This window comes from Chiloscyllium plagiosum, unplaced genomic scaffold (assembly GCF_037043375.1).
Source record: "Chiloscyllium plagiosum isolate Xiang-an unplaced genomic scaffold, Cpla_swu_hap1 HiC_scaffold_31, whole genome shotgun sequence".
Lineage (NCBI taxonomy): Eukaryota > Metazoa > Chordata > Chondrichthyes > Orectolobiformes > Hemiscylliidae > Chiloscyllium > Chiloscyllium plagiosum.
In genome coordinates, this window is record NW_028270169.1 from 14,537,914 (window position 1) to 14,544,638 (window position 6,725).

Consider the following 6,725-nt stretch of genomic DNA (forward strand, 5'->3'; position numbering starts at 1 on the left):
GCTGCCTTAATTACAGGAGAGGTGGAGGGAGGGAACTAAAGAGCTAAGGACCTGAGCAGCTGGAGACACAGCCTTCAGTGAAGGTGTGATGAGAATCAGGGATGTATGAAAGGTCAGATTTTGATGAGTGTTGGGAGGATGTGGAAAATAAGGATGAAAATGTTTTAATTGAGGATTTGCCAGACAGAGGTGATTTAGGTCAGTGAGCACAGATTCAAACACTCAAAGTTTGGATTCGCGCAGCAGTATTTTGGATGAGTTCAGCTTAATGGAAGGCATAAGGTGGGAGGTAAGCAAGGAGACCTTTGGAATAGTTGAATCTGGACATAGCAAAGGCATAGGGGATCACTTCAACAACAGATGAACTAGGCAGTCTTAGGAACAAAGAAGATATGAGGTTGTTAGCTCAACTGAACGTACAATAGAACACAATCCAACATGCTTCAGACAGTGGCCAGTGGTATGGACAGAGTTCTTGGATTTTGAAGAAAAGCTGTTTGGGACCTGAACTATTTCCCCTCTGTCCACAGATGCTGCCAGACCTACTGAGGTTCTCCAGCACTTCCTGTTTTTAATCCAGGGATGGAGTCGCTCATTCATTTTCTGGTAAGGACAGGATAAGGCTCCAAGTGCTAAACTTAGTCAATTTGCTGGTGGGGAGAGACAGCAGCTTGATTCATCCTCATACCGCACTTACACAATAGTCCTTATGGTGGAAACCAAAAAGCTGTGTGCAGAAAACTGCAATCTCACCACGTTAGTGAAGGGTTTTCTGAAAGAGTGGAGGAGAGAAGGGATGTAAAAGCAATCAGAATCTGTGCAAGTAACACAATGGTTAAGGGAAGCTCATTCTCTGTCAACCTATTATCCACAACTTTGATTATCCACTTTGATTGTTACAGAACATTGCCTTCCATGAAATGTTACCTCATCATACAATTTTTTTTTAAAATTTGTCCCTTTTTTTTGATAAACTGAACAACATGTTTCTTTTGCTGTTTGTGTTGTACTAGTTTTCATTGCACGCTTCGGACATTGCTAAACCATATTGCGCAAGGTTGGAAATTGTGAACTTTGTCAATTATTCAGCAGACCCCATTTCCCAAAAGGATATAATTGGCTGTTGTCAAAGAGAATTTTATTGACAGCAGAAAAATAAAATCTGAACAATGAACAAACCTCTTTTAAAATACCTTAGCTTTGAGTTGTATTACACTGTGCTGCTTATTTTTAAAATATTTGTAGGACATCAGTGTCACTGGCTGGGTCAGCATTTGTTGCCTTTGATCTGAGTGGCTTGCATTTCAGAGAGCAGTTAAAGTCAACCACATTGCTGTGGGTCTGGAGTCACATTTAGCACAGACAGGTAAAAACACAAGATATCTTCTCTAAAGGGCATTAGTGAACCAGATGGGTTTTTACAACAATTAACGATTGGTACATGGTCGCCATCAGGTTTTAATGCCAGTTTTTAAAAAATTGAATTCAAATTTTAATAACTGCAATCGTGGGGTTTGAACCTGTGTCCCCAGAACAATAGTCTGGAACTCTGGATTTCTCGTCCACCATACCACTCTTAATATTGACAGCTGCAGGCTTTATTTCTCCCCCAAAGAAATACTTGATCCATTACATTTCTAAACATGACATGACATAGCCATTCAAAATTGACATGACAGCAGAAAATGTCTTTCAATATTATAGTTAATGTGCTTCACTCATTTGTCATCAGGGGTTGATTTGATTAAAACATAAAAGATCCTGAGGGGTTTTGACAGGGTAGATCTGCAGAGAATGTTCCCTCTAGTGGGAGGATCTAGGATGGGAGGTCACAGTTTAAAAATATGGGGTCAACCATTTAAGATAGGGAGAATTATTTTCTGACATAAGATTGAGAGTCTTTGGTACTTTCCTCCTCAGAAGGCAGTGGAAGCAGTCACTGAAATATTTTAAGGTAAGGTCAATAAATTCAAATTCAGTGGGGTAAGGTTTTAAAGAATTGGAGAGAAATGGCAGAATTAACTTGAGGGACAGAGTGGCCTGCTTCTGTTCCTTATTTGCATGGTCATGATTATATTTTATTTCAAGCTTTCTCTGGTTCGAACAGCCTCCGGGTTTTTCACACATTTTACCTCGTTAGTGCTATGGTCAACTGTAGGTCCAGGATGTTGAGATCTGATTTCAGCTCTCAAGCCATTTCCCCTTTTCATTTGTTGCTGTTTGCTTGTTCCTTCATAACTAATGACCTGGTCTAGCCTGCATTAGACAAGGATATTGAAGAGATGGCAGTGCCTGCCTCATTTTCAGTAAGTTCTTTTCAAAAGATGCATTTTCTCCTGGCAACTTGGGAATAAGAGTCAGCCACTTGAAACAAAAGATGCTCTTTGAATCATTTTGCTCTTTTTTCTCCATCCAGTTCATGGGATTTGATACTGTCCCACGCTCAGTCGATGCTCACAGCAGTATGGTGTGTAGGAAAGTGTACACTGTCCCCGATTCGAGGCTTTTATTTCTTGTGGGATATGAACCTGGGCTCTGATCCATGCATGAGGAATGCAAGGCTGCAAATGTATTGACAAACATGTGCAATTCTCTGTGCCTTATCACCATGACTCAAAAAAAGCAAATATTTTTAGATTTTCTGCACCACCCATCCCATTTGCCCACTCCACCATCCCTCCCACACAAAAACACACGTTAAAAAAAACATATGCACAGACACGCACACCCTTCCCTCTATTCCTGGCAACCATACCACCGTGGGATATGGTTCCACCAATGTCATCAATGGCCCCCAGTGGTGCCACAACCAAAAGAGCCAATTTAAAACAATCAACAGACTTTGAATTTTAAGCAGAAAGCAGTATGGATATTTTTGATCAACCTGTTAAGACACATGTCTGAGGGAGGAGGAACTCGGATCATCTAGCAGTCAGGACCAGAATCCCCTTTCCACCTCCGAGGCTAGCAATCCACTCGGAGCAACCTCACTGCTCCCCATGGTGATCCTGGCCAAATCAGTGAAGTACTTTAAACTGAAAATAACATTACTAAATGAACATTTTAAAATCTTACCATGACACTTTTGTTTTGCCCCACTCAATGATAAGAAATAAGGTTACTTGACCTAGATGAGTTACATTGCCAATAATCAATGCAGACTCAATGTAAAATCACCATGACTCAAATTGTTACGATAAAGAAGTAAGGTCCTCAAATGTTGACCTAAGCTCTTGGAGTTGATTAGTGCATAAATTAACCACGGTGCATTTCACTGGTGAAAGCCATGTACAGTTCTGGTTGGCGTCTTCGACAAAAGATATTGACCAGAGGCACTGAAGATGTTGCAAAATGATTTACAAAAATGATATGAGAAATGTGCAGCCTACCTTTTAGGCAAGCGTGAGAAAAGACTTTTTTTTTCTCAGAAAAAGAGGTGGCTGTGGGGTAACCTAATGGGGGTCTTTGAAATTATGAAAAGTTGTGCTAGGGCAAACAAAGAGTGAATGTCTCTACTGTTGGTGAAGAATGAAAATAGAGGCATTCATTATAGAATTGCCACCATAAATCCAATAGGAAACTGGGAAGGAACCTCTTCATTCAGGGAGTGGTGAGAAAAGGTAACTCACTGTCACAGGGGGTGGCTGGAGCCAACAATGTCAATTCATTTGATGGGAAACTAGACCAGTGTCAGAGAGAGTAAATTATTGGCAGGTTATTCTGACAGAATTAGGTGAAAAAGATTGAGAGGTAATTTAAGAGGAGTGGTCGAACCACACTTTGTGGCTAGTTTGATGTGCAAAATTCTGACTATGGCTGGGTGAAGAGGGAATTCGGTACAAGATCCTGAACCTGACTGCTATCTCGTGCCCCCCTCCTGGAATATGTGAGTGCATGCTGTAATACAACAGGACTGGACACTGCAGCAGGGCCATTTTGATGTCCTGTGTATGGTCACCGATGATGGATGACCAACAGCATAAGGTAGCAGAGAGATGCTGCTATCCAGGGAACTGTGCCATCAGTGAAATAGAGGAAGTGATTGGTGGTTGGCAGAGGCGGTGCGGTGGTGATTGAGAGTGTCTGAGGGACGACTTGAGAATAACAAAAGTAAAAAATAAAGTCAGTGATGGAAACTCTTGACAGCTGCACAGTCATCAAAATGTTAAATGAGCTCCAATGCTTTGTGCTGAGTTTTAATTGAGTCTGCACAACTTAACCTTATGCTCAAGGTCAAAATAAAGAATCATTGTGTCGCTGCAAGACCTTCAGATTCAGCAAAACGAGGCAAGTATCAGTTTCTCACAGATAAACCACACAAAATAAGTTCCTGAGAAATTAGACAAGATAAAAGGGAGCATTTTCAAGATATTTCTGACAATATTTTAAGAAAAGATATCATGGGTTGTTCATCAGGAATGGAATGTAGCTTAAAGCTTGGTGCTGGGAAAAGGCCTGAATCATGTTAAAGGGTGGTACATTTTAAAATAGCCATGGGATAGGGCCATCACTGGTGAGTGCAGCATTTGTTTCCCATCATGCATTGTCCTTGAACTGAAGGGTTTGCTTGGCCATTTCAGAAGGTAGTTAAAAATCAATCACATTGCTGTGGCTTTGGAGTCGAGTGTGGTGCTGGAAAAGCACAGCAGGTCAGGCAGCATTCGAGAAGCAGGAGAATAAACGTTTCGGGTTTAAGCCCTTCATCAGCATTTCTCCTGCTCCTCAGATGCTGCCTGACCTGCTGTGCTTTTCCAGCACCACACTCTCGACACTAATCTGCAGTCCTCACTTTCTCCTCCCTGCTGTGGCTCTCGAGTTATGTATAGGCGAGACTGGGTAGGGAGTGGCAGATTTCATTCCCTACAGAGCATTAGTGATTGCAGATGGGGTTTTTAAGACAATGCAGTAATTGTTGTAGTCTCCACTCTTTTAAATAAAAGGTGTAAACTGAGAAAACCAAGACCCTCCGCCCCCAATTCTGCCCCCATTAGACAATCCTTGGACAGGGATAGCACTGGATAAATAGGCAAGGTCTTTTCCCTGGGGTGGGGGAGTCCAGAACTAGAGGGCATAGGTTTAGGGTGAGAGGGGCAAGATATAAAATGGACCTAAGGGGCAAATGTTTCACGCAGAGAGTGTGTGTGTGTGTATGGAATGAACTGCTAGAGGAAGTGGTGGAGGCTGGTACAATTACAGCATTTAAAAGGCATCTGGATGAGTATATAAATAGCAAGGGGTTAGAGGGATATGGGCCTAGTACTGGTAATACATGGAAACCTAGAGTAAAGCTCACAATACTCTTTCAGAACAGAAAATAAAGCTGCCTTGACTTTGTTAAACAAAAATAAAAACTTTATTACTCTGGGGAAAAACAAAACTAAACAAACAAATAAAAAGTGGCTCTCCCTTAACTCTGTCTCTACCAACCACTTTTGGGCAGGGAGCACAAAGGCCAAACTAAAAATAAACTCGAGCAAAATCAAAGAAAACAAACAAATAAACAAATGCAAAAATAAATCCCCTCTGCTCCGTCCTCATCGAATGCTCTTGGGACAGGGTCGAAATTGGTTTAAAATCCAGAGGATGTTTCCCTGCTCATTTCAATGAAAAATAAAGTTCTCCTCACACCGATCTCCTTTAAGTTCATTTGGGACAGGGACAGAACGGGGCTAAAAAAGAAGCCGACTTGGCTCTTCCCAGGAGTCCAAAATGGGAATTGTTACTGTCTCCATTACCAGGAAGGAGGTTGTGAAACTTGAAAGTGTTCAGAAAAGATTTACAAGGATGCTGTCAGGGTTGGAGAATGGGGCTGTTTTCCCTGGAACATTGGAGGCGGAGGAGTGACCTATAAAGGTTTAATAACTAATGAGGGACATGGATAGGATAAATAGACAAGGTCTTTTCCCTGGAGTGGGGGAGTCTAGAACTAGAAAGCATAAGTTTCGGGTGAGAGGGGAAAGATATAAAATCGACCTAAGGGGCAACTTTTTCACGCAGAGGATGGTGCGTGTATGGAATGAGCTGCCAGAATAAGTGGTGGAGCCTGGTACAATTACAGCATTTAAAAGGCATCTGGATGAGTATATGAATAGCAAGGGGTTAGAGGGATATGGGCCTAGTGCTGGCAAATGGGACGAGATTAGGTAGGATATCTGGTCAGTGTGGACTAGTTGGACTGAAAGGTCTGTTTCCGTGCTGTACATCTCTCTGACTCTATGACTAGATTTATGTTCTAGATTCTTTGGTTGTCTCAGAGTCCTTGACCCCAGAGTTTTAGCCTAGATTACAAATCCAGGGATCTTGTCACTACACTGCCACCCAGCAGGGCCGCTATTAGATTCACATATTGAAGAATAGCTGAGTTCTCCTCTGGTGTTCCCGTCAACATTTAGTCCTCAACCAAAACACTAGGACGAATAATTTGGTCAATGTCACATTGTTGTTTGTGGGAGTTTGCTGTGTACAAGTCGGCCGTCACGCTTCCTATATATTAACAGCAGTGATAAAACTCCACAGACACCAATTATGCAAACTGACTCTTTGTGGCCTTTTTCATGGAATTGTGCAGCAGGAGAGAAGGAGGTAATTGCCAAAATGAGCTCCCTGTAGTTTCCGCGCCTCCAGCACATATTTAAAGACTGGTTGCACTCCATGGCACATGCTGCAAGCCTGTCTCTGCCCCTCACACAGTGGTTTTGCACAGTTATTGCCAAAAAAAAGCCCAG